Genomic DNA, 27,561 nt, shown 5'->3' on the forward strand with positions numbered 1-27,561 from the left:
TGGTTGTTGTAATCTGACTGTGAACCAGGTAGCTCTTACCATAGGTTGTCACTTTCGAGATTTAAGGGGTCATGTATGTTGATCTCAATATATTCATTCATACAATATGAATAAAATAAATAAGACTCAAATCTAAACATGATCTCATCACAATACATGTTATCAGTAATCACACAGATATGCTATCACAATATAATCTATTTCTAATATGCATGACATACCATAACAACATATACATCACAATAAATATGTATATAAAATCATCTCATAATATCAAGCATGGTAATTTTTATACATGTCATGTTCTCACTCAAAAGCTATCATGCTAATTATATTAATTCAAAATATTACAATAACATGCAACGTAAAAATATTCATTTATATCTAAAATTACTTATAATATCTCTAAACTAGAGTGCAAATATTGTGCTCTGATTGCAATCAAGTCTCAATATGCTCTAACAGTATGATCTGGTCATTACATAAACATACTCGCATTAATGCACAAAACCTCTTACAGAATTACCAAAATACTTCTCTTAAATTGACTCATGAAACCTAAATTTTTGTATCACTAATTTAACCAAAACCAATAGATTCTTCTCTACAATATGATTTCAACGCATCAAACTTCACTCAATTCTGAGTTTGGGGTGCAAAGTTATGTCCATTTTACCAAAATGGATCTCGAGTACACCTAAAGATATTTTGGTTATTTTAAATTTATATTCATTTCGAGACTAAGTCATAACCTGATTTAAATCCATTTATGAACTGGATCCAACACTATCTAACTAAATCTAGATCCATTACTGATCTAGATCCAGAACAGTTTGACTGGATCTAGAACCGTTTGATTATATCCAAAACAGTCTGACTGAATCTAGATCTAGTTCTGATATGGATCCAAAACTGATCCAATTAGATCCAGAATAGTCAGTGCAGATCCAAATTTAGTCTAGTCCAGATCAAACTGGATCTGAACTAAGAACTGAGACCCAGTCAGACCAAACCGATTTGGTCTGACTCGGGTTAATCTAAACCAGTTCGATTCAGACTGGTTCGATCTGAACCGACTCCACCTGAACTGGTTCAATTTGAACCAGTTTTAACGAACATTTTTTTTAAGCCTGTCTTAGTTTGGGTGCGACCCAAACCGACCCGGTTCAGTCAGAGTCACACCTAGAACGACTCGGTCTTGATTTTTTTTGTTAAAAGCTAGCTCGGTCCGGGCGTGACCCAAACTGGCAGGCTCGATTTGAGGTGACCCAAATCAGCAAGCTCGGTCTGGGTCATGCCCAGACTGACCCAGTTCGGTCTGGGTCACACCCGGACTGAGCCAATTCCCTTTAATGGAAAGAAGAACGTGGAGCCCCTTCTGTCTTCTTCATTGCAGAGGAGGGCGGGGGGGGGGGGGGGGGGGGGGCTTCTGAGCCGACCCTCCCTCTTCCTTTTCGCTGTAGAGGAGGGGTTGACCGACCCTCTCTCTCTCCTACAATCCCTCATTTTATTTTATTTTTCTGCAACACTCGTCGGCAGCCATGGCTGCCAGCCCTCAACTCGTCGAAGACAAAGAAGATGAAAAGAAGAAGGAAGAGGATGATTACCTTGCCGTCGTCGTCGCTATTGTCATCGTCAGTAAGCCCTCTATTTTTTTTCCTTCTCACTCACTCTCTCTGCCATTCTCTCTCTTCCTCCGTTGTTCGCTTGATGCAAGATGGAGGGCTAAGGACAAGCCTCACCCTCCGCAGAATATGGGGGGTGCTGTGTTTTATCGAGAAGGCAATTCCCCCAAACGGGGAACCGTCTCTCATTTTTTTTAACTCTTATCCTCTCTGACAGTTTCATCAGAGGGGTTTTTACAATTCTACCCCCTTTAAAACAAGATTTGTTCTGACTCCTACCTGAAAACACTTGTCAAAATTGTTCATGGATGTCTGATTCGCGCTCCCATATAGCCTCTTTTTTATTGTGATGACTTCATCTAACTAATACTAGAGGTATTTCTTTATTTCTTAATTTATGTACCTTCGCATCCAAGATTTCTATCAGCTTCTCACTTATGCTTAAGTCATCTTGAATTTTCATCACCGACTCAACAGTATCCAATATGTGGGAGGGATCAGGTACATACTTTTGCAACAAAGATACATAAAACACGTTATAAATTTGAGACAAAGAAGGTGGCAAAGAGAGTCTATATGTCGTCTGACCAACTCTCGCGAGTGTCTCAAAGGGTCCAATGTACCTTGGACTTAATTTTTCTCTTCGACCAAGACACATCACTCCCTTAAAAAGAGATATATTAAAAAATACGTGATTACCTTGCTCAAATTCTAACTCGCAATGTCTTTGGTCTGCATAACTTTTCTGTCGATTTTGCGCTGCTAGAAGACGCTCTCTAATAAATCTCACCTGGTCTGTCATCCACTACACCAAATCAAGCTCTAACAATCTTCTTTCTTCAACCTCATCCTAATACAAGGGTGTTTGACACCATCGACCGTACAGTACCTCAAACGGAGCCATGCCTATACTTGCTTGAACACTATTATTGTAGACAAACTCCATCAAAGGTAGGATGTCATTACATGAGTCATTGTACTCTAAAGTACATGCCTGTAACATATCTTCCAAAGTTTGAATGGTTCATTCCGATCGTCCATCTGACTGGAGGTGAAATGTCATGCTCATTTTAATTGAGTCCTCGTAGCTTCCTAAAAACTCTGTCAGAATCGTGACGTAAACTTTGAGTCTCTATCTGAAACAATTGAATCAGGTACTATATGAAGTCTAATAATCTCTTTAATGAACAATTAGACCAACTGGTCAAAAGAGTGAGTTGTCTTATAGGCCAAAAAGTGAGCTGGCTTAGTTAGCCTTTCTACAATCACCTATATCGAATTCATCCCATTCTTGATTTTTGAAAGACCTGAGATAAAGTCCATAGTGATATCAGTCCATTTCCATTCAGGTATAGGGAGTGGTTGTAGTAGTCCACTAGGTCGTTGGTGCTCAATTTTCACTTGTTGTTACACCAGACACTTGCTTACAAATTCAGCAATGTCTATCTTCATACCGCTTCACCAAAATGAATCTTTCAAATCTCGATGCATTTTGGTGCTGCCAGGGTGGATGGCATATCTAGAGTGGTGTGCATCGCCCAATAATCGATGTCTGAGTTGATTATCCTTTGGAATGCACACCCTATTATGAAATTTGAGAAGTCCTTGATCATCAACTTTGAAGTCTGATTCATCACTTTCTGAAATCCTCTGCCTCACTTGGGCCAACTTAGGATCTAAGGGTTGCTTTTCCTTAATTTGCTCTGATAATTCTGACCTCAATGTGGTTTGCATGAATAATAACCGACCTTGTTAGCATTGAGCTTTTGTTTTCTGATGCACGACCGAAGAAAATAAATCCCAATCTGCGAGTCTGACTAATGCTCCTAACTTTCTGCTAAAAGCATCAACGACTATATTCACCTTTTGGGAATGATACTTCAGCTCAAAATCATAATCTTTTAAAAATTTCAGCTATCTTTTTTGCCTAAAGTTCAAGTCGCTTTACGAAAACAAGTATTTAAGACTTTGATGGTCGATAAAAACTTCAAACTGCTCGCCATATAAGTAATGTCTCTATATCTTGAGGGTGAAAATGACCGCTGCAAGCTCCAAGTCATACGTCAGATAGTTGACTTCATGTGTTTTGAGTTGGCGAGATGCATAAGTTATTATCGTACCATGCTGCATCAGAACACAACTCAATCTCTTATGAGAGGCATCACTATAAATAGTGAAACCTCTGGATCCAGAAGGTAAGACCAACATCGGAACAGTGGTTAAACACTTCTTTATCTCTTAAAAACTTCGCTCACACTTATCATTTCACTCGAACTTTATGTTTTTCTTAGTAAGCTTTGTCATTTGAGCTGCCAACAGAGGAAACCCTTCCACAGATCGCCGATAGTATGCAGCTAGTCTAAAAAAACTATGAATCTCTGTAGGATTCTTAGGTCTAGACCAATTGGTAACTACTTCAATCTTTGCAAGGTTTACCATAATTCCTTCTTTAGAAACAATTTGTTCAAGGAAGGACACTTGTTCCAACCAAAATGCACACTTAGAGAATTTAGCATAGAGTTGATGTTCTCTTAGTGTCTGTAAAACTATTCTTAGGTATTCTTCACATTGCTCCTTCATGGTGGAATAAATGAAAATGTCATCAACAAATACCACCATGAACTTATCCAAATATGATTTGAAAACTCTATTCATCATATCCATGAAGGCTTCTGGTGCATTAGTCAGACCAAAAGGCATGACCAAGAATTCATAATGAATATATCTTGATCTGAATGTCGTCTTAGCTATATCTTCTTTCTTAATTTTCAGCTGATGATAACCTGATCTCAGATCCAACTTCAAGAAACATGTAGCTTATTGGAGTTGATCAAACAAATCATCAATCCGCGACAATGGATATCTATTCTTGTTGGTCACTATCTTTAGTTGTCGATAATCTATGCATATTTGTAATGATCCATCCTTCTTCTTGACAAAAAGAATTAGAGCATCCCAAGGGGATATTGACGATCGAATAAAACCTTTCTTCAACAATTCTTGCAGTTGATCTTTGAGTTCCTTAAGTTTCGCAGGTCCCATCTGATAAAGAGCCTTCAAAATGGGCATTGTTCTCGAAATAAGATCAATTTGGAACTCAATTTCTCGATCAGGGGGAGGCATGGAAGTTCTTTCAAAAAAACATCAGTATATTCACGAACTGTGTCCACATCTGATAAGGTGAGATCTTCTCTCTCTTCGGTCTTCATGTTGGCCAAAACTCCCATGCATCCATCTTGAATGTATTTGTTGGCCTTTAAGCAAGATATGATTGTTGGTTTCAGTAGTTTTCTAACACCCTGATATATGAAAGTTGGAGTCTAGGGGGTTTAAAAACTGACAGACTTCTTTCTGTAATTGATGGTAGCATGATGGTCCGACAACCAATCTATGCCAAGAATAACGTATATATCTTTGAAATCGAGTTGCGATAAGTTCACAGGCAACTCACAACTTTCTATATTCACTATACAGTTGTTATATATTGTATCCACAATAGTGGACTCGCCTATAGGTATTTCTATCAAGTAAGAAATACTCAATTGAGAAGGTGCAACAGGCAACCGTTTTCCAAAAGTTAAAGTAGTGAAACTATGTATAGCTCCAGAGTCAAACAATATATGTGCTAGAATACCAGAAATAGAGAGTGTACCTTCAACCAGTCCAGGACTAGCAAGAGCATCTTGAAGAGCAGTCGTGTAAGCGCATCCTAGTTCAACGGGCTTCTGTTGTAGGGGTGCACTGCTTCTCCGATCTGGTTGAGGGCAGTCATTGGCATAGTGACCCATATGCCGACAGTTGAAGTACCTAACATTCCTTAGGTCACATTTGCCCTCGTGCCTCTGGAGACCATAAGTCCTGCATGTGTTGTCCGACTGGGTCGACTTTTGAATCTTTTGCCTTTTGGCTTGTTGACCTCCCACATTTTTGACTTGCTTACCCTGGTTCTGACTAGGGGTCTGACATCTATACTACCTCTTGTTTTTCTGTTGGAATCTTTCTCTATATTGAAACTTTCTTTGAAAAGACTCTACCACATTGCCACCATTATGTTGGGCCTTATCTTCACCCTTAGGCTTTTTCTTCTCTTGAGGCTTCTTTTTCGTTCTTATCTCCCAAAACTCATATCTGGAGGCGTAGTCCATGAGCCGACTATATTTCTTTATCTATTATGGCCCTACCAACCTTAGATTTTTGGGTCTCAAGCTCCTCTCAAAACGTCTGCACTTCTCTTTCTCATTTCCCACCAAGAACTTGGCAAAACAAGAAAGAGAGTTAAATCGAGTTGTGTACTGTGATAAAGTCATATTGCCCTACTTTAACTTTCTGAATTCCTCTTCTTTTTATATTCTCTGGCACTTTGAAAAGAATTGCATGTAGAATCTCTTTATAAAGGTAGACCAAGGAAAATATGTATCTTGCTCCAAGGTATCCCTGATGGACCTCCACCAATGCTCTGCATCACTGATCAAATTCGGCACAGTTATCCAAACCCTGTGATCATCTGGACACTGCATGGCATCCAAGGCATTTTCCACTTGCATTAGCTAATTTTTTGCAGTGACACCATCAGGAGTGCCATCGAAAAGTGGAGGTTGCATGTTCTTGAACCTCTCAGCCTAAGAGGTGATGCCAAAAATAATTGTTTGAGGCTGACTATGCTGACCTCAGGTTGTTTGCAAGAGCTCATACAAAATGTGATTTGTGGTATACTTAGGAGGTATCCTCGTGCTCTCTCTTTCTAAATTCTGCATTGGCGATCCTTGTTAGATCTCCATGCTCTCTTCTCTATCCTCATATCGAGTGTGCCTCTTCGAAGTACGAAATGATGAGTGAGCTCCCTGAACTTGTGCACCTTTCGTGATAGGAGATGATGAAGGCGTCCTTCGAAATGGTCCACCAAGGTGCTCTATATCCCCAACCGCTGCGTCTAACTACCCTCTCTCTTTCGTCTGGCAGCTATAGTGTCCTTAGATAGATAAGATGTTCTCCTACAAGTGAACATTTATACTGCATTGACATTATCACTTAATGAACTTATCATAATTTGATTCATTTATATTCATACAAAATTCTATCAAATATTAGTGATTATGATAAAGGCATTCATTTTATTTCATGAATCAATCTCATACATGTAACAGAAATATCACTAACAAGCACGGAAAAAATAAATGCAAGATAAGAAAATAGAACTAGACCAAATAAGCTAACTATTCCTAACGTTTCGCCACATCACTCTTCAATCCACCCGAAACTTGGTCCTTTCCCTGAACTCCTTCTTGTCGGATGAGAGTGATTCGCAGGAAGAACATTTAAGTCATACTGGGGCAAAGTAGAGTATAAGTAGATGAGGAAGGACTGTGGGTAGGTGAGGCAAGATCATCATTGAAGTTTTCATTCTCGTCTCCTTCCTCCGAACTCCCCAAAGCTGCCTGCCTGTGCCCTAATCCTGGGTCACTTCTGCAACTTGACATGCTATTTTTGTTGCCTGAATTGCTGCCCTCTAGTTTCTTTAGATAGAAACTCTCTGACTAGATGTGAAACTCTTCAATTTATTGCACTCATGGTAGCCATATAGCTAGCTCGAGACATATGTCATCCCCATACACTGGCCATATGAGACTCTCCCTAAGGCGCAAACTTTGCGCTAGGGGATGTTCTTCTTGTGATTCCTTCTTAAGCCGCCACCCGATCTCTTGCCAATCGCCCACGTGTAGACCTCGCTCTCTGATAGTAGGACTGGTGAGTTTCTTGCCTGTATGGTTGTGACTGTCGCCCCTGAGTAGTGTAGGGGTAGTTATGTTGATTGGTATCTCTGTCTCCAGCTATAATATAAATCGGCGGAGGTCATGGTGTAAAATTTCTAACTATTTGATCCATGCTTGTCATGACTCCAATAACCATCATCATTGCAGTGATGAACTCCTCTCTCTCTACGACAGGAGGCTTAGACGGGTCTTGTGCCCTTGGCTCTTAGCGATTATCATGCAAGATAGTCATTTCTAAGCACAAAACAAACTAATTACTAACGTGTTGTTATCGAGTAAAGACTTATATCATATCCTATGTCATTGAACTTATTATGAATGATAAACTTCTTTGTGTGAATCTGACTTTGATACTATTTTATAACACCTCGATCTGGGACCTCGGGAGTCCGAGTTCGGTTGGTATTACTTTTTGAAGGGAAAGAGTACAAAGTTCACACAGAGAGACATGACTAATTTTCTTTTTTCTTTATCATTCAACAACTCACTTTCTTTTATAATGTTCATTATTCATAACAAAAGAAATAACAAATACATTATTGTTTAATGACATGAAAGTAAAAACTACCGAATACTCTGCCAAAGAAGAAGTCGATCAAGTCTTGTCTGTGCTAGTGTGTCTTAAACGTACAGTTGTAATTAAACAAGGGGAGGGGGTGAGTCTACAACCCAGTAAGAAATAATTATAAGAAAATAAACACTTAACTTATAATTGTAATGAGCTCTAAGCCCCTACTCTTAGTTTAGTTTTTGACATACTATACAAGTTTGTATATTTTAATTACCTCCATTATCTTTCTCAAACACTCTCTCATAATAAAGTATCACTAGGTCCGCTATACCATTCATAGCCATTTATGAACATAGCAACCCGCATAGAACACCCGAATTTTACATATTGGCCAGACAATGAACCATACACTCTCAGTTATCCCTAGACTACCAGACACTGCAGTAAAACCACCATGAGGACCCCGCTGGTAGCTAGCCGGGAGGTCACACTTTCAATCTCAGTATGGTTCATACTACATCCTAACCATGATGGTTATCAATCATCCATGGTCCTTCAGAGTTCCAAACGCTGTGTGAGTGTAAACTTAAGTCACAAACTAAGTTCAACACATTGAACCACATTCTCAAACTCGTAATTCACTCATCCTCTCACGAGTAAAGTCGTAAACTGATCACAATGGATCTCACTCTTTAATCTCATGATGACATTAGGACTTACATTATCTCATACTAAGCACATAACAATATAGTGTCTCCACATCATTAAATCATTAGTGTTCCACTCTCCATGGTGGCTGCAGTCGGGCCGCGAACCAGGTAGCCCTTGTCGCAGGTCGCCACTTCTAGGATTTAAGAGGTCATGCTTGTTGATCTCAATATACCCATTCATACAACATGAATAGAATAAATGAGACTCCAATCTATACATAATCTTATCATAATACATGTTATCAGTAATCACACAAACATACTATCACAACATAATCTCTTTCTAATATGCATGGCATACCCAAACAACATGTATATCACAATAAACATGTATATGAAATCATCTCATAATGTCAAACATGATATTTTTTATGCATGTCATATTCTCACTCAAAAGCTATCATGCTAATCATATTAATTCACAATATTATAATAGCATGCAACATAAAAATATTTATTTATATCTAAAAATACTTAGAATATTTCTTACCTCGAATGCGAACATTGTGCTCTGGTCGCAATCAAGTCTCAAGATGCTCTAACAGTATGATCTAGTCATTACATAAACATACTCACATTAATGCATAAAACCTTTTATAGAATTACCAAAATACCCCTTCCAAATTGATTCATGAAACCTTGATTTTTTTGTCACTAATTTAACCAAAACCAATAGATTCTCATCTACGATACAAGTCCAATACAACAAACCTCACTCAATTCTGAGTTTGGGGTGCAAAGTTATGTCCATTTTACCAAAATGGATCCCGAGTATACCTATGGGTATTTTGGTTATTTCAAATTTATGTTCAATTCGAGACTAACTTATAACCTGATCCAGATCTATTTATGATATGGATCCAACACTGTCTAACTGAATCTAGAACAGTTTGACTGAATCTAGAATAGTCTGATTGGATCCAAAATAGTCTGACTAGATCTAGAATAGTCTGACTGGATCTAGATCCAGTTCTAATATGAATTCAGGATTGATCCAATTAGATCCATAATAGTCAGTGCAAATCCGAATTTGGTCTGGTCTAGATCAAACTGGATCCAAAATAAGAACCAAGACTAGGTTTGACTCGGGTTGATCCAAACCGGTTGGGTTCAGATTGGTTCGATCTGAACCGACTCTACCTGAACTGGTTCAACCTAAACCAGTTTGGTCTGAACTGGTTCAATCTGAACCAATTTCAACCAATATTTTTTTTGGGCCTGTCTTGGTCTGGGTGCGACCCAGACTGACCCGATTTGGTCTCGGTCACACCCAGACCGATGCAATCTTGAATTTTTTTTGTTAAAAGTTGGCTCGATCTAGGTGTGACCCAGACCGACAAGCTCGATCTGGGCGCGACCTAGACCGACAGGCTCGGTCTGGGTCGCACCTATACCAACCTAGTTTGGTCCAGGTCACATCCAGACTGAGTCAGTCCCCTTTAAAGGAAAGAAGAACGCGAAAGGGGCTTTGCCCCTTCTGTCTTCTTCATTTCAGAGGGGGGCGACAACCTCTGAGCCGACCCTCCCCCTTCCTTTCCGCTGCAGAGGGGTGGTCGACCGTTGGTGCCGATCGGCCGACTGGCCCTCTCTCTCTCTCTCTCTCTCTCTCTCTCTCTCTCTCTCTCTCTCTTATTTTTTTCTACAACACTTGCCGACAGACATGGTTGTCGGCTCTCAACCCGCCGAATACAAAGAAGATGAAAAGAAGAAGGAAGATGGTGATTACCTTGTCGTCGCCATCGCTGGTAAGCCCTCTATTTTTTCCTTCTCTCTCACTCTCTCTGTCGTTCTCTCTTTTCCTTCGCCGCTCGCATGATGTGAGATGGAGGGCTACGTGAGGGCTTTTATAGCCCTCACGCAGGGTGAGGATAAGCCTCACCCTCTACGGAATATGGGGGGTGAGATTTATCCTCACCCCCTTTGTTTTATTGAGAAGGTGGTTTCCCCAAATGGGGAACCGTCTCTCTTTTTTTTTTTTGAACTCTTATCCTCTCTGACAGTTTCGTCGGGGAGGGTTTTAAAATTTCTTATCAGACACTTATTGTCATCATACTTGTAACTGAGTGATTCATCAAAGTTGGCCTCTTGCTTTTCAACTTCCATTTCTTGCAATTCTCTATTTTGTTTCACAATGTCAAGTCTTGTTTTATAGATGAAAGTCCTTGAGAATATGCTAGTGCAAGGCTTGTTTACATGCAATTCTGACTTAGCCCCATATGAGGAAAGTCTGGCAAGCAAGAGTGAGGTTTAGCTATGAATATCCAGAATGGACACAAACACAAACCAGTGACATATCTGAATGCATGTCTGGTTAACCAAAAGCCAATTCTACTATCGGGGACTATTCAAGTCTTTACTATCATGGACCATTGCAGATTGAGAAAGTGCAAAGGCTGGCAGGCCTAAAAAGTCGATGTGAGGTCTCTATCCCATTCTAATTGGCTTGTCTTTTATTCTAAACTTGGGAAAAATGACATTCCATCTTTTTTTGTCCTCTTCAAAACTTGGTGATTCCTTAAGCCAGCTCGATTAGGTCCACCTAGCTTGGCCCAGGACTGACCTCCATTGACCATGACTCAATTTGATTCAGCCCCAAACTCTTGTAACCTAGCTCATGTGCCAGTTGACTAGGCTCTTATTGAGTAGTCTACCTCAGTATAAGTTGTTCAGACCATCATCAGAGTCCAACTTAGATTCGTTTGTAAGCTACTGAGAAACGGATTGGGTAAGTCCGCAAGTGCCCATGTCTTGAGTTGGTTCTCATGTCTCAAGCTTCATTTGAGTCTGCTACTTTAATGTGAATATGTTTTTCCTTCTCTCTCACCGAGTAATAGTTGAAGCAGGGGATGAACTCACTCTGATGTTTGTTTAAAGTTAAATAAACTTTAATTGTAATCAACAAGACACCTAAGTGCATCAAATTGCATGTTACCAGATAGTATCACATTAATTCTAAATCATGAAGTTAGTAAGCATCCATGCAAATGAATTACCTTGTGAGAGGTTATTGTAGGATCATAAATCCATCAAAAACTAAAACACAATTGATAACATGCTCTCGCTGAATCATTGAAATGATAAACAAAACAAAAGCAAAAGTGAAAGCAATACCTGAATCCATAGTGCTTAGGTTGATTGCTGATGGGTATGATCTTTCAAAACCTGTATATTAGCCCTTTTTCTTTCTCTAAACCTGATGAGAGGGACTGAATCTTCTTCTGATAATGAGAAGTCTGAAGAGAGAGGGCCTCAATATAAGGTTTGGGGACCACAACCTAATGTATTTAGAACTTTGTCTCAACCCAACCCATTATAGAGTTTTAGACAGGGCAGGTCTCTCCGCGTAGTGTTTCATACAATCTGAGATACCAGGGGGCCCATCCGAATTAGACCACATGAATCGAGCCTGGACCTAAGACAAACTTACGATGTGTAGTTTAACTTATGTAGGCTCATACAATTTTCTAACAATCTCCCACTTGAGCCACATACATAACCTTATAATCACACATTGTAACCTTATAAGCTCAAAAATATTGTCTTATCAATTGATATCTATACCAATCTGGTCCATTAATCATGTTAACATAGAACCAAAGTGGTCTTCATTACAAATAACGTAATTGGACCCATCAATGATCACACATATCGACATAACCAAACGACATGGATCAAGTATGAATATAAATCATGAAAATTACATGCAATGTCATCAAACATGCCTATTTCCAACTGGTCCTTTCTGAAGACTTTAGTGAGATCACAACATAATGGGTACAAAATAAAACTAAAACTTTAACTTTATACCAAAGTGGCAAAAGATAACTTTATTATATCATAGAATGACCAAATACAAACTCTCACTAAACCAGCATATCATAAAATGATAAAACACCCATGCGAGCAGCAGTATGCTTGTGAAAGACCTTGGGTGACAAACCTTTAGTAAGCGGATCCACAATCATGGAGTTTGTGCCAATATGCTCTATAGATATCTGACCCTTCTGCACTCTTTCTTTAACAATAAGGAACTTAATGTCAATATGCTTTGACTTCGAGGAATTCCTATTGTTATTGGAATATAGCACTGCTAAATTATTGTCACAAAATAACTTGAGCGATCTTTCAACATTATCTGAAATCTATAGCCTAATGACAAAATTACATAGCCATATCCCATGATTTAATGCCTCATAACAATACACAAATTCTGCTGCCATGGTGGAAGAAGGGATGAGTGTCTGCTTGGTACTCTTCCAGGAAATAGCTCTCTCGACCAACAAAAAAACATAGCCTGATGTGGATCTTTGACTATCTTGGCATCCCGCAAAATCAGAATCAAAATACCCAATGATCTCCAGCTGATCTAACTTCTTGTATGTGAGCATGTAACCTTTTATTCTTTGCAAATACTGCATAACTCGTTTGGCTGCTTTCCAATGATCCATAACTGGGTTACTAAGATATCTGTCAAACATCCCAACAATATATGTTAAATCTGGACATGTACATATCTGAGCATACATGCGACTCCCCACAACAGATGCATAGAGAATTTGTTCCATAGCCTTAATTTTAGATTGGTGTTTGGGGCACTGAATGAGACTAAACTTGTCTCCTTTAGCAACGGAAGTATCCCCTCGTTTGCAATCCTTCGTGCCATACTTTTCTAAAATCCTTTCGATATAGCTCTTTTGTGATAATCCAAGAATACCCCGATAACGGTCTCGATGTATCTGGATCCCTAATACAAAAGTGGCATCTCCAAGATCTTTCATTTTAATTTTTTTTGTCAGAAATCTCTTGGTTTTGTGTAGTATGCCTATATCATTACTGGCAAGCAATATGTCATCTATATACAAAACCAGAAAAATAAATTTATTCCCACTGAACTTATGGTATATGCATTCATCAACCACTTTCATCTCAAAACCAAACGAGATGACAACTTGATGAAATTTATGATACCATTGACGGGAAGCTTGCTTAAGTCCATAGACAGATTTCTTGAGTTTGCAAACTAATTTTTTGGCATCGCCTGAGATAAAATATTCTGGTTGAACCATGTATATTGTCTCATCGATGTTCCCATTAAGGAATGGAATTTTAACATCCATCTGATGTAGATCTAAGTTATAATGAGCCACAAGTGTCATCATGATCCTAAAAGAGTCTATCGTAGAAACCGAAGAGAAAGTCGTTGTATAGTCAATGCCTTCTCTTTGAGTAAACCCTTTTGCAACAAGATGAACCTTATATCTTTTCACATTATCCTTTGAATACCTTTTGGTTTTAAATATCCATTTGCAACCAATGGGTTTCACACCTTCAGGTAATGGGACAAGATCTCACACATCATTGTTACTCATGGATTTAATCTCCTCATGCATTGCTTCAATCCACTTTTGAGAGTTAGAACTTTGTGTGGCTTGATGGAGATTAATTGAATCATCTTTCATTAGGCCAATACCACCCTCATGTTCTTGTAAAAAGATAATATAATCATCTGAAATTGTCTTCTTCTCTCTAGTAGATTTTCTTAATGACATTGGTTCTTGAGGTTATTGAGTTTGAGCTTCAAGAGTAAAAGCTTGATTTTGAGTAGGGAGATCTGAAACATTACCTTGATCCAAATTTGTAAGAACAATGTTAGGAATGAGAATCTTATCATTGTCATCCACAACTATAGAAAGAGAAAAAGACTCTTCTTCAAAGGCAATGTCTTTTACTTTATCACTCTCCCCAAACTCAAAATTCTTAAAGAAACAAGCATTTCTCATCCTAAAAAATGACACAATAAATGTTTCTTTCAAATCTAAAAAATTTTCAGTCTTTAATGACAAGATTCTGTTTTATTAAGGTGAGAGGTACCATCTAAACATTAGTGTCATGAGATTTATTCATGCATATAAGTCGAATGAAGAGGGAGAAAAGAAAGAGAGTATAAATACAATGATCAAGTGACATGCCTGGTGAGTACGTGTTTGTGGGCTAGACTATGACCCAAAGTTTACTAGCAGAGTGCAGATCCGGTACTCCAATGGATGGCTGCCATGCATTTAATGGGATCCATCTTCCTAGTTAATGTATGGCATCTAGTGATTGGACCAAATACCTTGCAATATACTCATTCTGATCAGTGGATCTCCTCTTTTACTAGCAGTCCCATTGTTGTTGGTGTATTGAATTTTTGACCTGCTCCATTAATTTAGGATCCCATCAAAAGATATTTTGGTGACAGTACAATGAGAATTTTCAATTAAGTTTATGGTGGTAGCGAAGAGATCATGTGGTTAGGTCCGAGATCAAAGCCCACCACAAACCTGTCTCTGGGAGCGGGGGACAGAGCTCCATGTCTAATTTTGTAAATTTTTTTGTACCCACTAGGGTTGTATGGCCTTTGTCACACACACACACACACACACACACACACACACACACACACACACACACACACACACACACATATATATATATATATATATATATATATATATATATATATATATATAGCTGCTTCCTCCTAAGAATTGGTTATGGGAGTATTTGAGTGTATTGGAAATTAGGGTTTTTAGAGCTCTCCCACTGTATTTTCTCACACCTTGCTAGTGGATTTTTTGCTCCTTCTTCCACCTGTATGAACGACATAAATCTATTATCTTCTCTTATTTCTTCTTCTCTTATATTATGGTTTGCTTTGTTTTGGTTGTCATAGGCATGTTTTTGTCATAAAAAATAGTAACGTCCATCATTTCTTCTATGAGTAGACACGTCATTTGACTATTCACGCCATTAATGAACATGGTCATATGCTCATCTGATGCCAAAGATAAAAAAAAAAACCAAGTCCATGAAATTCTGTATTTCTACAGCATTTCAATTAGTCAATGAACTAATGATATTACTAGGAAAGACTTTGGAGTATTTGAGCTTGGCTATGTTCTCTTTAACGTCTAACCACAAGTCTTATAACGAACACTTTTTGTCAAGTTGGTTGCAAACTTTTATGTAGAAATCACATGCTCAAAGGAAGGTAGGTTTGAATAAACAACGGACGCTTCACGTGGTTGGTAGCAGTTTTTGTCTCCTTGTGGTGGGGACGTTGCAGGTTGAATAAGAACTGGTGGGTCAACATAACGCCAGCTTGCCTTTCAAAAAAAAATGCTCAAAAGAAAGGTAGGGCCACGAATATGACGCAAGGGACAAAAGAAAATAGAAAGCGAAAAAGATGTACCCCACACCACCCAATTACGAAAGCAGATCAAGTCATGCTGACATCGTGGCCATCCGATTTGCATTTTAAAAAGTTCATAAGTCAACAAAACCACATGGCATTCATCCAAAATGCAAACAGACGGCCACGATGTCAGCATGAGCAAAAAAACTCATGTTCAGCATAACCTGATCTGCTTCCCCCAATTATTAGCAAATAATTGAAGGCTTAGAAGCTACGGACTTCTGGGACAATGTGTAGAAAAGGAACATCATTCAGAGATTATATTTTTGCGAAGCAGGTCATATGTTCTCCCCCAAAGAGGGCAGTTAGCTACATCTTGTGTTCAGGGGTCCCAATGAGCACCATGTATTTAAGCATGTGCATCTTGTATCCCCATGTTTGTCAGCATTAATTAGCGTTGGAGTTTTATGCGATTGCAAAGACTTAAGTACCCTCTCCTCCATTGGTGCCAAAAAAAATGATGATTCTAGAAAAGGAGTGGTTGTAAAGACTTAAGTGCCCCGAACATGATTATTTAAGACACAGTCTCTGCACTGCAGGATTATCCGAGAAAGAAATTTCCCCTAGAGGAGGCCATGAACATCAACCCTCTTACTCTCTCTCTCCCTTCTCTTTTTGCTTCCGTGCACATCTAGCAGAATATCCTACATTGCTCCATCAAGCACCGACTGACCTGCACATTGACTGTTGTGGAGCCTGATTCAGAGTTTTTACCCTTATAGGATGAGGGTTTGGGGGTTCTTCCTAGCGTGGGTAGCATCATTCAACTAAATGAGTTATGGATCATGATTCAGAGTTTTTACCCTTACAGGAGAGGGGTCTGGGGGTTCCTTCCAGCGTGGGTAGCATCATTCAACTTGAAGAGTTGTGGATCCTAATTCATAGTTTTTACCCTTACAAAAGAGGGGTTTGAGGCCTCCTCCCAGCGTGGGTAGCATCATTCAACTTGATGAGTTGTGGAGCTTGATTCAGAGTTTTTGCCCTTAAAGGAGGAGGGTTTGGGGGCTTCTCCCAATGTGGATAACATCATTCAACTTGATGAGTTGTGGAGCCTAATTCAGAGTTCTTGCCTTACAGGAGGGGGGTTTGGGAGCTCCTCCCAGCGTGGGTAGCATCATTCAACTTGATGAGTTGTGGAGCCTGATTTTGAGTTTTTGCCCTTACAGGAGGGGGTCTGGGGGCTCCCCCCCCCCCCCCCCCCGATGCGAGTCTCGTTGTGCTGTCAGCGGTCCAGGGGGGGCCGCCCCTAGCGGGGGGGGAGGATTGGGGGGCAGCGCTCCCCGGACCAAATTTTTTGGGGGCCTTGTATAATTTTTTTTATTTTCTTTCCCTCTTTTAACTATCAAAAAAGTGCAATAAAGCGTTTTGTTTAATCGTGGGGCTCATGTTTCCTTTGGTTGTTTCTTGCTCGAGGTTTTCGTAACACCCCTTTTCACAATTTTTCTAATTTTCTTTTTCTGTTTCTTTCCCACAATTTTTTCAATGACTCCGCTACAATGATTTTTAGTGTTGTTGGGTCTCCATCAAGCCCCATAACGATTTATAGTGTTGTCCGATCTTTCAACAACGATTTGTAGTATTGTCGAGCTTTTCTACAGTGATTTGTAGTGTTTTCGAGTCTCCAACGAGCCCCACAATGATTTATAGTGTTATCCGGCCTTCCAACAATGATTTGTAGTATTGTCGGCCCTTCCTACAATGATTTGTAGTATTTTCGAGTCTTCAACAAGCCCCACAACAATTTATAGTGTTATCTGGTCTTCCAATAGTGATTTGTAGTGTCTTTCACAAATCACTATAGGAATTTGTAGTGTTTTTAGGTCTCCAACGAGCTCCACAATGATTTACAGTGTTATCCAGCCTTCCAACAACGATTTGTAGTATTGTTGGGCCTTCTTACAACAATTTGTAGTGTTTTCGGGTCTCCAACAAGCCCCACGGCGATTTATAGTGTTATCCGGTCTTCCCACAACGATTTATAGTGTCTTCCACGCCTTGGGGGAGCCCCCGGACCCTCCTCCTATAAGGGCAAAAACTCTAAATCAGACTCCACAACTCATCAAGTTGAATGATGCTACCCACACTGGGAGAAGCCCCCCAAACCCCCTCTTGTAAGGGCAAAAACTATGAATCAGGCTCCACAACTCATCAAGTTGAACGATGCTACAGTCAGTGTGCAGGTCAGTCGGTGTTTGATGGAGCAATGTAGGTTCGTCTGCTAGATGTGGACAGAAGTAGAAAAAGAAGGGAGAGAGAGTGAGAGGGTTGATGTTCATGGCCTTCTCCAGGGGGAACTCTTTGCCTCCCTTGATTTCTTCTCTAGAGAGAGAGGGGGAGAGAGGGTTTTACAGTGTTTTACGGAGAAGGAAGAAGAAGAAGATGACGATGAAAAGTTCAAACAGACATTTTTGATGGCTCATGTTCGTTTCGCCGGATGACCATCGGATCATCGGCTCACCATCGGATCGTCGACTCACCATCGTTTCGCCGGATCACCATCAGATCGTCGGCTAAGGTTCGTTTCGCTGTGTAGACTTTGAAGAGTCAACATCATCCTCGACTTTCTGGATGAAGGACATGTTTGTCCTTTTTTTAAACCGTTTGTTTTCCTTTTTGAATGAAGGACATTTTTGTCATTTTCTCAAATTGTCGTTTTATGGCAAGAATAGAAAGAAAGGGTACTTAAGTCTTTGCAACCGCACCAGACTCCAATGCTAAGTGATGTCAATATACACGGGAATATGAGCCCCATGTGCTTATATACGTGGTGCTTTTTGGGACCCCCGAACACAGACGTGGGATTCAGTGAATCATCGGGGGCAAACATACACCACCCTCCTTTATTTTTGGGATGACTTGCAAAAGGAACAACAAAGGTATTGTGTTAACGAAGATGCCGAATTATCTAGTAGAAATTATTTCTTTTTATATATAATTTTTATATTATTTTGTAGATCACTCATGTGAATTTTAGTAGAAAATGAGTTTTGAATCACGTGAATGTGAAATTTAAGCATGTTTTTTAGGTCTTCAAAAATCAATGGCCTATAATGTACTAAAGTTTTATTATTCAAACAAACATATTTTTTACATAGGAAAGATATGATCTAAAATTTGATCCTTAATAAATAATATATATATATATAGTCTCATTTTTATATTCTATTTTTGGAGTTTCGAGTTCCGACTCTGACTTTCTTTCAGATCTAATGCTCGTGTTGGACAGATCGTTGCTTTGAAAATCTGAGTGCTAAAACTCGGGTTTTCTCTTTATTTTCTTTTTAAAAATCCAGGTTCTGACTCAGGTCACATTTTTATATTCTATTTTTGGAGTTTCGAGTTTCGACTCGGACTTCCTTTCGGATCTAACGGTCGTGTTGGACAGATCGTTGCTTTGAAAATCTAAGCGCTAAAACTCGGGTTTTCCTTTTATTTTATTTTTAAAGATCTAGGTTCCGACTCGGGGCTCATTTTTATATTCTACTATACATACATACATACATATATATATATATATATATATATATATATATATATATATATATATATATATAAGGTGGTAGCTGCCTACCACTTTTTTGGCCTACCACCAGCCTAACCGGCTTATAAAATTTAAAAATCAAGGGTCAAAGTTATAAGCTAATTTTTTTTCTTGTTTTTATCAAAAAACATGATCTAAGTGGTATTTCCTAGCAAATCTATCATAGCCTAAAATTTATTAAATTATAGGAAAAAATTCAAGAAGGCACCTAAGCTTAGGCATTAATCAAAAAGACAACTAAGTTTTTAAATTTTTTAAAAATGCACCTAAAAAAGAGTTTAAATGAATATAATATATAATTAGCTTTTTACCCTCAACGTCATAATGCACCTAGAACAAGAGGGAAGGAGTCTTTGAAGAGTTAACTTGTAAATTAACTCTCTTAACTCATCTTGGGTTAGTGATAACCAAGGTTAAATGGATGAAAGTTTGTTTTTTATTAACAGTGTTAAAATTTAAGTGCCTTTTTAACATTTTCCAAAACATAGGTGCATTTTTTATTAATGCTCAAACTTTAGATGAGTTTTTTTGAAAATTTTCCTAAATTATAAGAGAGAGAGAGAGGAATTACCTCATGCTTATTGCAGCAGTGATGGTGTATGCTATCCAAAGCAGGTTATATGTCCCCCCCCCCCCTCCCGAACAGGGCATCTCATGCTCGGGGGTCCCAAAAAGCACCACGTATTTAAGCCTGTGCATCTCGTATCCCCATGTTTGTCAGCATTAATTAGCATTGGAGTTTGATGCGATTGCAAAGACTTAATTACCCTCTCCTCCATTGGTGCCAAAAAAAAAATGATTGTAGAAAAGGAGTGATTGTAAAGACTTAAGTGCCCCGAAGATTATTTAAGACCCAGTCTCTGCACTGCAGGATTATCCGAGAAAAAAAACTCTCCTTGAGGAGGCCATGAACATCAACCCTCTCACACTCTCTCTCCTTTCTCTTTCTGCTTCTGTGCACATCTAGTAGAAGATCCTATATTGCTCCATCAAGCACCGACTGACCTGCACATTGACTGTTGTGGAGCCTGATTCAGAGTTTTTACCCTTACAGGAGGAAGGTTTGGGGGCTCCTCTCAGCGTGGGTAGCATCATTCAACTAAATGAGTTGTTGATCCTGATTCAGAGTTTTTACCCTTACAGGAGAGGGGTTTGGGGGCTCCTCCCAGTGTGGGTAGCATCATTCAACTTGAAGAGTTGTGGAGCCTCATTCAGAGTTTTTACCCTTACAGAAGAGGGGTCTGAGGGCTCCTCCCAGCGTGGATAGCATCATTCAACTTGATGAGTTGTGGAGCCTAATTCAGAGTTTTTGCCCTTACAGCAGGGGGGTTTGGGGGCTCTTCCCAGCGTGAGTAGTATCATTCAACTTGATGCACTGCAGGATTATCCGAAAAAGGAATCCCCCCTAGAGAAGGCCACGGACATCAACCATCTCTCTCTCCCTTCTCTTTCTACTTCTGTGCACATCTAGCCGACAATTCTACACTGCTCCATCAAGCATCGACTGACCTGCAAAATGACTATAGCATGGTTCAACTTGATGAGTTGTGGAGCCTGATTCAGAGATTTTTCCCTTACAGGAGGGGGGTATGGGGGCTTCCTCCGGCGCAATAAAGTGTTTTGTTTAATCATGGTGCTCATGTTTCCTTCAGTTGTTTCTTGCTAAAGGTTTTTGTAACACCCTTTCTTACGATTTTTCTGTTTTTTTTTCTGGTTTGAAGATTGTGACTTCTGAAAGTTACTGTTCAATTTCAGGAAATGAACCTGTTACAGAACCAGAAATTCTATAATCAGTTTCGGTTTTTAACCGATTTGAAATATCAAATGAGTTTATAAAGTTTTATATTTGAAATATCAAATAAATATATAAAGTTATAAAAATTTCCATATATAAACTAGACAAATGAAGCAAAAAAACCCTTTTTACAGATTTGAAAAATGATCTTTCGTTGGGTAAATATGACTCTTGCAAAATGAACTAAAAACATGAGTAACTCAAACGATATAAAGTGTGATAGGGTCTTGGTTTTTGACCAAAAATAGGTATGAAATGACCATAAAAATTGCTGAAAATTGACAGAAATAAACTAGACTCAATAAGAAAGACACCGCTTTTTACAGATTTGAAATCCGATCTCTGGTTAGAGAGATACGTCTCCGACAAGTTAGTCTTGATTCAAATAGCGATTTACGCGTGACAACTATAGCGATTTGTAGTGTTAATCGCTATAGCCATCACGCACAAATCACTATTTAAATCAAGACCAACTTGTCGGGGGCGTATCTCTCTAACCGGAGATTGGATTTCAAATCCGTAAAAAACGGTGTCTTTCTTATTGAGTCTAGTTTATTTCTGTCAATTTTCAGCAATTTTTATGGTAATTTCATACCTACTTTTGGTCGAAAACCAAGACCCTATCACACTCTATATCGTTTGACTTGCTTATGTTTTTAGTTCATTTTGCAAGAGTCATATCTCCCCGACGGGAGATCATTTTTCAAATCTGTAAAAAGGGTTTTTTTGCTTCAATTGTCTAGTTTATATCTGGAAATTTTTATAACTTTATATATTTATTTGATATTTCAAATATATAAAAAACCGAAACTATTTTGTTTAATCATGGTTAAATAAGATTAATTTGTAAACAGTCCTGAATTTTAACAAATTTAAAATATCAAATATGTATAAACAATTATAAAAATTTCCAGATATAAACTAGACACCTAAAAAAAAAAACCTTTTTACAGATTTGGAAAATGATATTTCATTGGGGAGATATGACTCTCGCAAAATGAACTAAAAATATGTGCAACTTAAATAGTGCAGAATAATAGAGGTCTGGTTTTTAATCATAATGGGAATACAAATGACCATAAAAATTGCTGAAAATTGACAGAAATAAACTAGACTTAATAAGAAAGACACCGTATTTTACGGATTTGAAATCCGATCTCCGGTTAGGGAGATACGCCCCCGACAAGTTGGTCTTGATTCAAATAGCGATTTACGCGTGATGACTATAGCGATTAACACTACAAATCGCTATAGTCGTCACGCGTAAATCGCTATTTGAATCAAGACCAACTTGTTGGGGGCGTATCTTCCTAACCGGAGACCAGATTTCAAATCCGTAAAAATGGTGTCTTTCTTATTGAGTCTAGTTTATTCCTGTCAATTTTCAGCAATTTTTATGGTTATTTCATACCTATTTTTGGTCAAAAACCAAGACCCTGTCACACTCTATATCATTTGACTTGCTTACGTTTTTAGTTCATTTTGCAAGAGTCATATCTTCTCAACGGAAGATCATTTTTCAAATCTGTAAAAAGGGTTTTTTTGCTTCAATTTTTTAGTTTATATCTGAAAATTTTTATAACTTTATATATTTATTTGATATTTCAAATATATAAAAAACTGAAACTATTTTGTTTAATCATGGTTAAATAAGATTAATTTGTAACCAATCTTGAATTTTAACAAATTTAAAATATCAAATATGTATAAACAATTATAAATTTTAACAAGTTGGTTCTAATTCGGGTAGCGATTTACAGCGATTTGCTTACTGAATAACACTATAAATCGCTATAGTGATTTGTAGAAGACACTACAAATCGTTATAGTGAGATTCAAAAACACTATAAATCGCTATAGCGATTTGCAGAATACCAACTTGTCACCCTGTTGTGCTGACAGGGTTGTGGTTTTTGACCCAAAATTTGGTATCATCAACTTAGGATTTAATCACCTTTTATTAGAATTGTGCTTGTGTCATTCGTGTTTCACCATAGTGTTATTGAAAATGAAAATAAAAATACAACATATTGATTATGAAAAATGAAAAATTAAACTACATGCTCATTCATTCTAATCTAAGCATAAAGTAAACTTATCATTAATTGATTTATTACAACATTTGAATTGATACAACAATTAAAAAAGAAATAACAAAAAAAGAAAATCTTGCAAAATGAGAAAACTTGGTAGAAATAAGTGCAAGCCTTTATGGATTTTTCCTCAATTATTGAAAAATTGAAGAATACATCCAAAATTAACCTTTCTTGCCTCAGAGATAAAGAAAATTAAACAAAATAAACATATATGATGCATGATTTTGTAAAAGCATTTGAAAGATCATTTTTAGATAGATGAGAGTCTTAAACAATCGAAGTTTAGCTTAAAATGAATTCATGGACTCACAGCTCAGCAAGGAAGCACTCCCTTTTTATAAAATATCAAAATTATTTTTGAAACTAGAGTTATAACCAAAACATCAGAGCATTAATTTCAGAAACAGAAAATTGGATTTTAACAGACAGGTTTGAGTAAACTGGATGTTGCAGAGGCTAAACAGACCTGATTTCTCCCAAATTTGAGGGAGAAGTTTTTTAACTCAATCAAAAAACCAACCCAATTTATATAATTGAAAAATCAATTTTGGTTTGAAAATGGCGACTTCGAGAAGTCATTGTTTCCAAACAGGAAATGAACCTGTTACAGAATTTAAAATTCTGTAATTAGTCTCGATTTTTAACAGGTTTGAAATATCAAATAAGTATAGAAAGTTATGGAATTTTCCAGATATAAACTAGACACATAAAAGAAGAAAACCCTTTTTACGGATTTGGAAAATGATCTTCCTTTAGGGAGATATGACTCTTACAAAATAAACTAAAAATTGTGTCATTCAAATAAGGCAAACTGATAGGGGTCTTATTTTTTATCCAAATGGAGTATCAAATAACCATATAAATGGCTGAAAATTTATACGAATAAACTAGACTTCATAACAAAGACACCATTTTTTACGAATTTGAAATCCGATTTCTGGTTAGGGAGATAGGGCCCTGACAAGTTGGTTCTAATTTTGGTAGCGATATACAACGATTTGTATCGCAAATCGCTGTAGTGTTTAGCGGAAAACACTACAAATCACTATAGCGAAGTCCAACAACACAATAAATCACTGTGGGTCTCGTTAGAGACCCGAAAACACTATAAATCGTAGTTAAAAGACTAAACAACACTATAAATCGTTGTAGGGGTCGTTGGAGACCCGAAAATACTATAAATCGTAGTTAAAAGACCGGACAATATTATAAATCGTTGTAGGGGTCGTTGAAGACCCAAAAATACTACAAATCGTAGTTAAAAGACTAGACAATACTATAAATCGTTGTAGGGGTCGTTGGAGACCCGAAAATACTACAAATCGTTGTTAAAAGACTGGACAACACTATAAATCATTATAGGGGTCATTGGAGACCCGAAAACATTACAAATCATAGTAGGGACACATTAGAGACCCAAAAAAATCATAACAATGATTTGCTGAAGAATATTATCAATCAATTAGCGATTTGTTGAAGGAGGGCTACAACAGTCATGATATGGGGGCCAAAATAAGAACATTTACAAAATCTAGATACAGGGTTCTGGCATTAAATCAAAATAAAATAGCAATTAATCATGAAAAATTCTGAAAATTTACAGAGATGAATTAGACACATAAACAAAGAGAACCTGTTTTACGAAATTGAAAAATGATCTCTCATTAGGGAAATAAAATTATGACAAAATGGATCAAAATTTGAGCCGTTAAAATGACACAGGGTGATAGGGTTGTGGATTTTGACCCAAAAATGGTATGAAAACATCATATAAATCGCTGAAATTTAATATGGACAAACTAGATTCAATTTAAAAAACAACCCTTTTTACAGATTGAAAAGATTATCTCTGGTTAGGGAGAAATCACTCCCGCAAGTTGGTCCTGATTCTGCTAAAATCCTGACGGTGCAAAATAACAGGTTCTGAACCTCAATTTTTAAAGTGGATCAAACAAACTCAGAATGATCTGATTTTTGGTGGAGAGCATAAAGACATATGAATGAATTTGCAGTAAAAATTTCAGATCGAAATGAGCTTCAATTACATATATATAGATGGATTTAAAATACACTAGAATTGAAAGTACAATCTAAAAAACAACTGAAAATGATAAGAGTCAACTGTACATTCAAAAAGAAATAACAGGTTCCAATGAATCCGAGAAACATCTTTGTATTCTTCTATACATATCAACTCTTCAAGTTGAACGATGCTACAGTTAGTGTGCAGGTCAGTCGGTGTTTGATGGAACAATGTAGGATCGTCTGTTGGATGTGCACAAAAGTAGAGAGAGAAGGGAGAGAGAGTGCGAGGGTTGATGTTCATGGTCTTCTCTAGGGAGAACTCTTTGCCTCCCTTGATTTCTTCTCTAGAGAGAGAGGGGGGTTTTTACAGTGTTTTACGGAGAAAAAAGAAGAAGACTTTGAAGAATCAACATCATCCTCGACTTTCTGGATGGAGGACATGTTTGTCCTTTTTTGAATAGAGAAAGAAGAAGAAGACTTTGAAGAGTCAACATCATCCTCGACTTTCTGGATGGAGGACATGTTTGTCCTTTTTTTGAACGGTTTGTTTTTTCTTTTTTGAATGAAGGGCATTTTTGTCATTTTCTCAAACCATCACTTTATGAGAAGAATAGCAAGAAAGGGTACTTAAGTCTTTGCAACAACACCAGAGTCCGATGCAAAGTTATGTCAACATACACGGGAATACGAGTCCCATGTGCTTGTATAGGTGGTGCTCATTCAAAGCCCCGAACACAAACGTGGGATTCAGTGAATCATCGGGGGGGAACATACACCACCCTCTCGTATGCTATCCCCACCCCAAACATGTTGACTTGCTGAAGCACTCCACAGACCCATTCCCTCTTTGTTCCTAAAATTCACAACATAGAGAGAAAAATGGTTATAGGACACCTTGAAGAAAGTGACCCAAACACAGCCATTTTTTTCTTAAAGTCCAGCTGGGGTTAGGTAGATCCCTACCAGATATCTCTTAAGCCCCATGTGGCAGAGGGATTCGAACCTGGGCTGCCAGCTTGGCACAGGTCCCCGCTTACCACATGGGATACCACCTGGGTAAACACCGCCATTTTCTCTTATTTTCCAGTCACTCATTTTTTTGTGCTTTAGATGCCGTTCATCTAGAACATGAATGGCTCTGATTTTTTTTTTGAGACCCCATGGTGTTTGGGTTGCCGTTCATCATATGGATGAAAGGCATCCAGGGATATCAATGGGTCGGACGAGTGTTGGCAGTTTGACCCGGGACATATCCGAATTTAAGGATATGGGTGTAAAATTGCCAACCTGAATATTATCTAAACCGACCCAAACTCTACCCCGGCATTTTGTATGTATTTTTAAGTGAAATGCATATTTTAAGCATTCGTTAAATTATACAAGTTGGGTCCGGACTCCAGTTCCTCAACTCAACATAGCACAAACCCAAACCACGCTACAGTTACCTGGGCCCCATATTCGATCCACTGGCACCCGTAGTTTTAAATATTGTCAAATAGAATCCGTGGCATGGGCCTGGTTCCAGCCCAATGACAGCCCTGTCTAAACCCAAAATGCAAATCCATGATCCAAGAAAGATGTAACCAACCACATCTTAAACCGCCCAATTCAGAAACCAACGGCCACCATCTTTCCAACTGGAAAATGAAACGTACACGCAATCATCTGTGCTTGGTGAAAGCACTTAATGAGAACTCCAATATTGACCATTGATCTCTGGATTGGACGGTGGCAGATGGGCCGCAGTCAGTGCTACAAGAGGTAACTCCTATAGTCAATGTGATTATACACTTCAAGTATGCTGCAGAACCTGATCACCCACCACATGCTGTTGAGCCCCCACAGCTGACGGGTTGTTTACCAAAGATGGCGGGTGATCAGGCGCATTTATGCAGCAGTTTAGGGGTGCACAACGAGCCGGCTCGGACTCATCCAAGTAAGTAAATGAGTCGAGCTTGAACAAAAGCTCAGGCTTGTTAAACATAAACGACCCGAGCTTGATCAAGCTTTGAAACTCATTAAACTCATCAAGCTTGGTTAATGCAGTCATAATGACAAGCTTTATACCATATGTATAATTTTTGTGGAATAAAAATCTCAAAAGGTGACTTCACCCAAGTGGTTAGGGCATTAGGCATTTGTGTGGGAGGAGTGAGTTTGAATCTCGTCCTTTGCACACAAAATCAGCTCTGCTGGAGCCCGAGCCGAGCTTAGAATGAGCTTTTTGAACTTAAGCACAGCTCGAGCCTG

The 27,561-nt window shown here is 38.3% G+C and overlaps 1 pseudogene across 1 annotated transcript in view; it reads right to left on the minus strand.

Annotated features, from left to right (window-relative positions):
• LOC149818330 (putative amino acid permease 7) overlaps positions 1 to 27,561 on the minus strand; it is a 33,364-nt pseudogene that overhangs the window by 4,788 nt on the left and 1,015 nt on the right. The gene's annotated exons all lie outside the window — the stretch shown is intronic.

This window comes from Nuphar pumila, chromosome 13 (genome assembly GCF_984573655.1).
Source record: "Nuphar pumila chromosome 13, dmNupPumi1.hap1.1, whole genome shotgun sequence".
In the NCBI taxonomy this organism is placed as follows: Eukaryota; Viridiplantae; Streptophyta; class Magnoliopsida; order Nymphaeales; family Nymphaeaceae; genus Nuphar; species Nuphar pumila.